Source organism: Pipistrellus kuhlii, unplaced genomic scaffold, assembly GCF_014108245.1.
Source record: "Pipistrellus kuhlii isolate mPipKuh1 unplaced genomic scaffold, mPipKuh1.p scaffold_m20_p_58, whole genome shotgun sequence".
NCBI lineage: Eukaryota > Metazoa > Chordata > Mammalia > Chiroptera > Vespertilionidae > Pipistrellus > Pipistrellus kuhlii.
In genome coordinates, this window is record NW_023425560.1 from 1,700,288 (window position 1) to 1,710,845 (window position 10,558).

The 10,558-nt window shown below is 69.3% G+C and overlaps 1 long non-coding RNA gene across 1 annotated transcript; it reads left to right on the forward strand.

Annotated features, from left to right (window-relative positions):
• The first annotated feature begins 6,475 nt into the window (after positions 1–6,475).
• Positions 6,476–10,540, forward strand: LOC123651468. Its single transcript, XR_006740207.1, has 3 exons — positions 6,476–6,493; positions 10,345–10,355; positions 10,411–10,540. It is a non-coding gene; the product is annotated as an uncharacterized LOC123651468 (long non-coding RNA).
• Positions 10,541–10,558: the final 18 nt, after the last annotated feature.

A 10,558-nucleotide genomic window follows, 5' to 3' on the forward strand; every position in this document is an offset into this window, starting at 1 on the left:
AGGAGGCGCTCATTTCTTGTGCAGACGGACACAGAGCTGCCCTCCCTGCCGTGCCCCTTAGTCGCCTTTGTCCTCGGACACGGCGCTGGGCCCCGGCTGCAGAATGGGGCTGGCGGAGGCCCAGGGCGCTCTGTGCCCTCAATGGGAACCCTCAGCTGCTGGACACAGAGGGAGCAGCGCCCCCTGCTGCTCCCACTCCTTCCTGCCTCTGGTCAGCAAACCTCACCCTCAGGGCTCCCCCTCCGGCCGCACCCCCTTTCCTCCAGCTCCGCCTCCCGCGGGCGGGCGAGGGGCCTGGGGCCTGGCGTGCGCCAGGCGGTGCGGGAGGAAGTGGGCTCCTCGGCGGGCGGGGCACAGGGCACGCGGGTCCTGCTGGTGCACTGGTCACCGGGGTGCCTGCTCCCCGGGGCTGGGGCTGCTCCAGGTCCACACCCGCCCCATTCTGGTCCCTGCGCCACCCGCCAGGCTCCTACGAACCAGGCCCAGCGGAGGAGGAGAGCCGGGGTGGGAGCGGGGTGAGGTGAGGTCAGGGTCTTGCCGGGAGACGCCCCTCTCAGCGCCGAGGCTCCGGGGCCGGGCAGCAGGGGCCCGTGCTGAGGACACGCCCGCCGGGAAGCAGCCTGGTCCCCCGTGGAGGGGGGGGGCGGGGAGCCAGGGAGATGCCGGGGAAGGAGGTCCTGACAGCCCCCCCCCCCCCGCCCCGAGTCGCAGGGCCCCCCTGGGGCACGCCTCCGGGGGATGAGGAGAGGCGGCACAGGGACCTCCCTGCAGGGGCTCCGAGGGCCAGCGCGGACCGGAGAGCGCAGTGTCCAGGCAGAGTGACTGGGAAGCGCACAGGGGCCCGTGACACTGGGGGGGTGAGGATCGGCCTCTCTCACTCAGGAGCATGGCTCCTCCGTCCCCCCAAAAACACATTAGCACAGGCAGACCCCCCAGAGCCCACAGGGACGGGCTCAGGCCAGCCCCCGTGGCTCGCGGCACCCAGCACCGCAGGACCAGAAGGTTCTAGAAGAGGCGACCACCTCTGCGTAGAACTGGCCAGCAGGGCTGCATGCTCGTCCTTGGGTCATGCTCCCCAAACTCTGGGCAGGCTCTGCCCTTCGACTGCCCCCGTGAGGCCCGGGGCGCGTGCCGGGTGAGGTCACAGCTGACTCCCTCTGGGGACCTGGACCACCATCCCCAGCCACACCTTGGTCTGCGAGAGGCATCATCGGACAAGGGGGTGACTCAGAGGGTGGGCCCCGCTCGGGGTGGGGTGGGAGGGGTGACGTGGGACTCTGTCTGCAGCCTCCCCTTGGCCCTCACCGCACGGACCCCGCCTGGCCCTGGCCGGGCTGCGGGAGAGGCGAGGCAGACGCAGCAGCAGCTCTGGGGACCCCTGGGAAGGGGGTGCTATCAGACCCCATTTTGAGGCGAGCGCCCAGGCCCAGGGCTGGCCCTCCCGCAGCCTGGGGCTCCGTGTGCAGAGCTCGGGAGAGTGCGGCCCTGGGGGAGGGGGCTGCTGGAGCTGGGCGCCCCCCTCCCCCTGACCCCTCTCCCCCATCCTCTCAGCCAGCAGCAAAGAGAGACCTCAGTTCTACAACCCAGAGGAAGCGAATTCTGCCAAAGCCGAACACCTGAACCCGGCCCAGGCCGCTGACACGGGTGTTGGAAGCCACAGAAAACGAGTTTGGGGTGAGGGCCGAGGGCGGGGACCACACAGGAGGGGCTCTTCGCCCGGAGGAGGGGGTCACCCCGCTGGTCCCCGCCCTGGCACTTCCTTAGGATGTGGTGACAGCACCCAGGGCCGGGCTTGCGCCCTCAGGGCACAGACGCTGGACTGGGCGCTCCCAGGCCCCTGAGCTGATGGGGAGCGGACCCAGGATGGGAGAACAGCGTATCCGACCCCAGAGCTCATGCTCCCTCTCCAGCACCATCCTGCTCCGTGCCCATTTCACAGGAGGGGAAACTGAGGCCGGAAGGGGCGGCGGGCTGAGGGGTAACCGCAGGTCACATTGATGAGTCTAGTGTGTATCGGGCAGACACCACAGAGTCTGATTGTGCCCACACCCTCGGAGGCGGCGGCACCATCCGTAGCTGGTGCCCAGAGAAGGAAGCGAGGCACAGAGAGGCCCAGCAGCACACAGCGTGTGAGCCAGAGTCAGGAGCGGACCCCGGGCAGCGGCACTCATGCCTCGCAGACAAGACACTGCAGCGCTGACAGGACAGCTGGCGGGTGGGGAATGCGGGCGGCGTGGAGGGAGGGGCTGGTGTCTCATAAGAAGCAGCCGTATCTCTGAGTGATGCTGCTCCAGCCCTTCTTGGAAATTAACACCTCCCCCCCCCCCCCCCCCCGAACTGGACCGGAGCCGCTCCTGGACCAGCAATAGCCCCGCCCACCCACTGACTGGGCCCGTCCTTCTGTCCTGCTTCCTAAGCTGCCAGGCCTCCACCCGCCCTCCAGCCTCCGTCTGCCCTCTGGCCTCCATCCACTCTGCCCTCTGGGAGCCACCAGAGGCAGCCTGAGGCCTGGTCTGGCCACCCAGGCCGCTGGGAACGGCGGGCTTGGCGGGGGTGATGCGCGGGTCGGCAGGTTGAACCCTGAGCTGTGTCCAGGGGCCCCGGGGGCCTGCTGGGCTGACGGAGGGCGAGCAGGCAGCCTGAAGCAGTAACTCCGTTAACGGGACACTCTCGGCCCCCCCACCCGCCCCCATACCGGCAGGTCCCTGGGCACTCCCCGCCCGCGGTGGGACCCCGGGCTCTGGTGTAGGAGCACCCGCCGCCCCCAGGTCACAGGGAAGAGAGCGAGGCTGACAGGGAGTGACCTGCCCCAGGTCACAGCCGGCCGGGCTGGGGGGGGGGGGTGCCGAAGGTGGGGTCGTGTGGTCACGAAGGGGAGATGCTCCAGCCAGGAGCCACGGGAGGTTATGCCCGCCTCGTGCCCCCGTGTCTTCCAGATCCTGCGGCTCACCTTCAGGATGGAGCCCCTCCCACACTCACCAGCGGCCGCCGGCTCTGTCCTCGGACATCTGTCTGCGGGCAGCCTGGACGGGGAGACCCCAGGGCCCGCCCCGAGGCAGAGCCCCCACCCCCCAGCCAACAGGCCTGCGTCCTCTCCGGGATCGCGAAACTCAGGTGGGACTGAAACCTGATTGGCCAAGCCCATCTGCATATCCCGCCCCCGCCCCAGGGATTGGTTTAGGGGTGAGTCCCATTCCACAGGAGACCTCCCCGGAAGCGGTTTCCTCCTGCCAGGAGGGACCCCCTCCCCGGCCGTGGGGACAGCAGAAGCTGTGGCTGGCAGCCCCCATGACCTGAGGGATCTGGAGGCCCCTGAGGGGCCCCGGGAGGAGAGAGAGCAGCTGGCCTGGAGCCTGGTCCTGCTGTTCCTGAAGCCGTCCTTTCTCCCTCTGGCCGGACCCAGCACCTCCTCCGTACGTAACGCTGAGCCCGCTTGGTTGGGTTTCCTGTGGATCCCTGGCCTCGCCAGCCCTGACGGTGAACACATTCACCAGAGCTCAGCTGGAGGCGGCAGGGGTGTGACCAGCCCTTTATAGAGCGCCTACTGTGTGCTGGGCACCGTCTCCTCATGCCTGCACAAGGTCCCCGTTCGACAGGCGAGGCCCTGAGACAGGGCCGGCGAAGGGCCCTCCCAGGACCAACAGCTGGGATTTGCACTTGACTTCGACTCACTCCGAGCCGTGCGTTTCCTCCCCGGGCCCTGCCGGAGCCTGGAGCCCGGAGCCTGGCCACCCGGACCCCTGGGACTGGGGAGGCCGCCGGGCAGCCTGGGTGACACCTCCAGGGAAGAGGAGGCCTGGGCGTGCCAAGCCTGGAGCTCTGGGAGGGAGCAGAGGGGGCCGCCGGCTGCAGCGGGGCCGGAGGGTGGCCGGGCCACGGTGGCGGAGGGTGAGGCCAGAGCTGAGAGGACAGGCCCCACCAGGCTCTGTCCCCGCGGTGCCCACATCCGGCTCGGCCCTTGGTGGCACCCTGAGCTGCAGGCTGATGACCTCTGCCCTCCAGTGCTCCCGGTGATGTGGGGGAAACCGCCCGGATGACGGAGCAGAGTGGGAATGGATGAGCCCCGGGTTCCGGCGCGCCTCAGCCGGCCCCTGTAATTTCCCTGCGGGACAGACAGACAGAAGCTTCGGCCCGCGGCCGCTGCGGCTCCCCTCGCCGGGACCCCCCTCCCCCTCCCCCCGCCTTCCAGGCGGTTTGTGCAGACACAGCACTTCCCCCTGCTCTGGCCGCAGCACGGGTGACCTCACCCCCCAGGCATGCCCTCCGCACCCCACTCCTCCGCGCGGCCCGGGCTCCTGCCTGTGTGCGGACCCGGCTGGCGGCCGCCCTGCGGGGGCTGCCCAGGCCTCTCCCCTTGTTCCCGCTCCCCGGCTCCCTGTCCTGTGCTCCTGGCCCCTGCTCCCCTCCTGGCCGCTGCCCTGCCTGTCCTCCGGGGACGGGGGACAGCCACTCTCACACAGCACGGTGGTCCGCTGGCCACAGGGACCTCGGGGAGAGCCGTGTGGTCACTCGTACAAAACCAAGGTCAGTTCCCAGACCCCTTCCCACAGGGCCCGAGCGCCCCGCGCTGGACCTCAGAGGGGGGCTGGGGAGTGCAGGCAGGGACAGACCGCAGGCTGCTCCCAGGCCCCGGGGACCCACCCAGAGGGGGAGGGAGGGGGAGGGAGGGGGAGGGAGGGAGGGAAGGAGGAGGGAAGGACAGAGGGAGGAGGGGGGTGAGGGAGGGGGGGAGGGAGGAGGAGGGAGGGAGGAGGAGGGAGGGGGAGGGAGGGGGAGGGAGGGGGAGGGAGGGGGGGAAGGAGAGAGGGAGGGAAGGAGGAGGGAAGGACAGAGGGAGGAGGGGGGGTGAGGGAGGGGGGAGGGAGGGGGAGGGAGGGGGAGGGAGGGGGGAGGGAGGGAGGGAGGGAAGGAGGAGGAAGGACAGAGGGAGGAGGGGGGGTGAGGGAGGGGGGGAGGGAGGAGGAAGGGAGGATTTCCACTGGCGGCTTTTCGCTGCTGCAGGGGCCTCCAACCTCGGCGCCGTAGCAGCCACCGGTGGACGGAGCGGGGCGTGTGCGGGCGTGGCAGCAGGATGCCTCCAGCACGTGAAAGGCCCGCCCGCCGCCTTCGTCAGCGGAATGAGCTGACATCCAGGGGCTGGTTGGCGCCAGGGTGATGGTTAGAAAGACAGCTCACCCCTCACCCCTCTGCCAACACCTGGAGGCATCCCCCAGCTACCCTGCGCGGGGTGCAGAGTGCGGGGTGCGGGGCGCGGGGTGCGGGTGCCTCCTGTGGACCACCTCCCGGCCAGGGGGTGACTTCATAGCGATTGCAGAGCCATGTGCGCGTGTGTGCTCTCATTCGTGTGCGTGTGCATGCAGTGTGCGTGCTGTGCATTGCACGTGGTATGAGCACGAGTGCGTTTGTGTGATGGGAACAAGGACTTGGTGGGGCGTCCCGCTGCCTGGCGTGTCACTGCCTCACCCTGGTGCTCTGGTCCCGGAGCCGCTCCGGCCGGAGGAAGGCTTGTAGCCTGGGGTTCTCTCCAGGAGGAGGAAGGCGGGCGGCGGAGGCTGGCGCTGAGCCCAGCTCCCAGAAGGCCGGGGTCCTGGGGCGGCCACTCGCTTTGCTGTCCACCCTAAGGGGCACACAGGTGGGGACACTGAGGCAGGGCAGGCCAGTGGGCAGCACAGGCCCTCCTCCCCTGCCCTCAGCCACCAGCCCGGGGTGGACACTGGTCACACGGGCGCACATCGGACACGAGCCCTGCCCGGAGAAGACAGGCCCAGCGCACTGACTGACACCACTGCACGCAGCCGGACCAGCGAGGCGCAGGCCTTTCGGCGCTCAGCAAGGCCTGCACACGGGTCCTGCAGCCGCCTGCCCAGCCCGCCCGGGCCGGCGGGGGCCGGAGGAGAGGGGCGGGGAGGCACCTGCCCTGCCTTGCCAGGGCGGTGACGCCCCTCTCCCCCAGGACCTGAGTGGCCACAGGGCAGGGCGTAGTCTGCCCACTGCTTCCCACGGTCAGCATCGCCTGCCCTGCCCCGCCCTCCCCGAGCCCCGGGGCCTGGCCGGCTCAGGACACGTCTGTGTGGCCACGTCCCCCTGACACGCGACACGGCTGCCCGGGCCCGAGACAGGGACCTCTGTCACGGGCACCCGGTCTGTGCCTGGCTCTCACGCTGGGAAAGGACTCCTGTTTTAACAGCGTGTTCACTGTTAGCCTGATGAGCAACACTGACTGTCTGATCACCATAGCATGGAGGAAGGAGCAGAGAACACAGGAAACCCTGTAAACCGTCTCCCCAGGCCCGGCTGGGTGGCTCAGGGGTGGAGCACTGACCTAGAAGCCAGGAGGTCTGTGTTCAATTCCTGGTCAGGGCACAGGCCCGGGTTGTGGGTTCGATCCCCAGTTGGGGGCGTGTAGGAGGCAGCCGATCCATGATTCTCTCTCGTCATTTATGTTTCTCTCGCTCCCGCTCCCTTCCTCTCTGAAACACACACACACACACACGTATATAATGTATATGTGTGTGTATACATATGTGTGTATATTTAAAGTGTCCCCACTCTGGCCGGTGTGGCTCAGCTGGTTGTGTCGTCCTGTGCATGGGGTGGGGTGTTGTGGGTCTGACTCCCAGGCAGGGTGTGTGCAGGAGGCAACTGATAGATGCTTCTCTCTCCCTCCCTCTCCCTTCCTGCCTCTCTAACGTCGGGTTAAGAAACACTTAAAGAAGCCCCCTCGTGTGTTACGTGTGGCCCCGAAAAAGGCCTGCCCGCACCCTACCGCCAGAGGCTGCGCCTGGGTCCATCCTGATGCCTGAGGCCATCCAGTCCCCGGGGCCTGGCCCTCAGCACACACAGGGGGAGGAGCTCACGTGGGGCCGAGGCAGGGCGGGCCGAGGCGGCCACAGCCCAGCCGGACCTGGGAACAGAGGCAGGGACCCTCCCGGAGCCTGGAGGGGCGGCCTGCGGCCTGAGCTCAGCGGCTGGCGTCTGGGACGGAGCACACATTTCTGTGGTTGTATGTCACCAAGCGTGTGGTCATCGTCTCAGCAGCCACAGGAAGCGGCTGCCCCGTCCCAGGCGAGCCGGCCACACTGAGGTCCGAGTCTCCCTCCAGTCTGTTCCTCTTCCCAGGCCTGCTGGCTCTGCCTCCTGACCGCCAAGGTGACCTTAGCGGGAAGTGGTGGGAGCCCTGGCCTTGTCCTTGACCTTACGCTGACCTCTTCTCAGGCCCCTGGCAATAGGGTGGGAAACCCTTAGGCCGAGGTGCTGTCCTCAAGCCAAGGGCCTCCCTCATATGGGTGGGGGAGGCGGGGGAGCGTTTCCCCAGCCCCGAGCTGGCTGGGGGAGGGGGGACTGCCCAGGTACTGGCAGGATCTGTGGGAGGGGGAGTCCCCACGGAGCAGCCAGGGGCGCAGCGCCGCCCCCCGGCCTCCTCCCGCACAGACCCGGCAGAGGTGTGGGGTGCGGCCCCCCATCCTTGGCGCCCGGTACGAGGGGCCCCGGGTGTGTCGGGGAGCAGGCGTGCTGGGCTGCGACGTCAGTGTGGCCGGCCTCACCCTCGCTGCGGCCCCGCCCGGCCGGGAACAGGCGTGTCTGCTGGCACTGGGCCTGCTGCATGCATGGGGGTCACCACCGCTCCCAGGCCTCCCCACAGCCGGGCGGGCTGCTCCTGAGCCTGAGACACGTTTCCCCACCCCCCTCCTGTTTCTCTGGAAACCCAGCCCGCCGAGCCCAGCCTCACGGCCCCCACTCCCGTCCCCAGAGGCTTCCATCGTCTTTGGGAGGGGCTCCGTTTCCCGGAGACGCCCGGCCCCGCGTTCCCCCTCCAGGACGCTGTGGGCCGCCCCAGCCAGGGCGTGTGGGTTCGGCCGGGCCGTGAGGGTCCGGTGAGGACAGGACCAACGCTCTGACCACTGAGCCACCAGCCGGGGCCAAAGGCCGTGTCAGAGCTCTGCCTCCCGCCTGGGGGGTGTGGTGACCCGGCGGGTGCCAGGGGGGCTTCAGTTTGCAAGGACTGTGGCCCCCTTTTACAGATGAGAACACCGAGGCACGGGGGGGGGGGGGGGGGGGAGAAGAGGGGCAGGCCCCTGGCACAGGAGGGGCGCCTCCTGCAGGTGCTCAGTCACCCCGTCAGAGGCCCAGCTTGGACTTGCATACACCCCCCCCCCGGTAGGCAGCCCCCAGGCCAGGAGAGCTCAGCGCCCGCTCCCCAGCTCCCCCATGCAGCGGGGGCCGCAGCGGTGCAGGGAGTCCGAGGGCTCCCAGGGCCCGGCATGCTCTCGGGGTCGCCTGGACACACCTGTCCATGCGCAGGCCCTCTGTGGGCTGCGTGGACCCCTCGGCGGACGGGGAGCTCACTCCTTCCTGAGGGTCTCTCGCCCCTCATGTCCGAGACGTCTGCCCGGGCACCCCTCTCGCGCTCACACTGTCACGTGGCGGTGAGGGGCTGAGGCCTCCATGGGGACTACGGGGACAGGTGCTGTGCAGCCTTGGGATGATCGAATCCCTCTTTGAGCTTCGGCTTCCTTATCCACATCGGAGCCGACCCGGCCTGGCCCAGCCTCTGCTCCTCGGGGAGCCGGAGCGGAGGGGGCACAGCCAGGTGATGGGCCACCGGCACCTGGCGGTCAGGAGGCGGGGCTGTGACGGGAGGTGGGTGGGAGCCTCCAGGGACCCCGGCAGGAGTGTGCTTTCCTCCCAGCCCCGTGGCTCCTCCAGGAGCGGCCCGCCCAGCCCAGCCCCGCAGCGGCGCACAGCGTTAATGGAGTTTGCGCACAGTAGGTGCGCAGTGAGGGGTGTGGGAAGGAGACTGGACGGACCCCGTGGAGACACGGCGCCTCCTTCTAAACCAGGCCACGGGATCCGGGCTGCGTGCCCGCCGGTGCCGAGGGCTGAAGGCCCACCTGTGCCCGGCCCATGCCCGTCTCGCGCCCACTCTGCTGGAGGAAGGGCCTCGGAAGGGCGAAGCGGGTCTGGGCTGTGAGCCTGGGGCGGCCCGGGCCCCTCCCGGCCTGCTCCGCGCCTCGGCCACAGCAGAGGCCGGCAGCCCAGCTCCGAGCACCCCCTGGGTGCCCGGCACACGGTCCCCCTCATCCTCAGAGCCTGAGGCGTGGCTTGCCTCAGGGTACGGATGAAGACGAGACTGAGGGTCTGAGTGGTGAAGCGGCCTGGCCAGTGACTGGAGTTTGGCTCGGTGTCCACAGCCAAACAGACTTGTCCTCGAGCAACGGCCTCATTAATCGGAAACAGGTGGCGGCCGCCGGAGCCGAGCCGGGCCGGCTGCTCAGATCCTCGCTTCACCCCGATACGGGGTCTGTCCGCTCAGACTCAGAAATAAACTCTTCCACGGACCCCACAGCCTGGAAGTGGGGCTTGACTCTGAGCCCGGGGGTGCACACCGGGTCTGTGCCGAGAGCCAGGGGGTCCCGGGGGGCAGTGCCCGCTGTGGGCGGGGATGAGCCTGTGGGAGGACAGGGAGTCCCGGATCCCGAGGCCCTGATGGTCGGAGGCCGCTGTTGGCAGGTGGCCTGGGTCCCTCGGTGCTCCCTGCGGCAGGCCCGGCCTGGGTGCTGGCCGGCAGCCTCTGAGGCCGTGCGGTTGTGCTGGGCACTGCCCAGGGCTCCTGTCCCCCATTGCTGTGGCCTCCTCCCGCCTTCAGCCAGCCCCCGGGAGGGCAGCCGGAGGTCAGGCCTGGACTGTTTGTGCACAGCTCTGCTGGGCCCCTGCCCTCACCTCACCCTTCGGGGTTCTGGAAAGCTCTCTGCTGCCCCCTGGTGGGAGAGGCCTAGGACCGGCAGCCGCCTCTGAGCAGGTTCTGGGGCTCCAGGACCAGGGGAAGGAAGGGTGGCATCTTCCAGGCCACGTTGGGACCTCCCGCTGTGCCACCGCCCTGGGCACAGAGCCATGCCCAGGGCTCCGCGCTCTGCCCCCCGGCGAGGCCCTCCCCAGGTCCCGGGGCCCCCTTTTGTCCAATGAGGGGCCTGGGAGAGGGGTTCCGCGGTCAGGCTTCCTCGGGTGGTGGCTGCACGGCGTGGGGAAAGACAAAAAGCCACTGACGGGCCCGGTGGAACCGCTTCGTTTATATTGTGTGACGTTCCCCTCGTTAACAAACAGGTTCGGGAAGAAGAGGGGCCGGCGCAGAGCGTGTGGGCGGGAAGCCCCGGGCACCCTCCCGGAGCCTCGGTCTCCCTGCCTGAGAGCCAGCGGGATGCCTGGTTCCCGCCCTCGGCGCCTGCGGGGGAGCAGGGCCTCCATGGCCCTCCCGCTCATCTGCTGTGATGCCGGGGGCAGGGCTCCGCGCCTCTCTGCTCCTGTTTCTTCCGCTGTAAAAGGGGCCCGGCCAGTCCGCCCTCACAGGGGGCTCCTGGGTCAGGGCAGAGCCGTGCGGACGGACACACGGGGCCCCGGGAGGGGAGACGGGAGGAGCGTGCCCACGGCCACACCGTGAGCGGCTGGCAGGGCCCAGCCTGGGTCGCTGGCCTCACAGTGCACCCAGTGAAGCCCGAGGACGGGGTGCAGCAGCAGGTGGCCCCCAGGAGGCCACGGGGGGGGGGGGCCGCTGCCTCCGTTT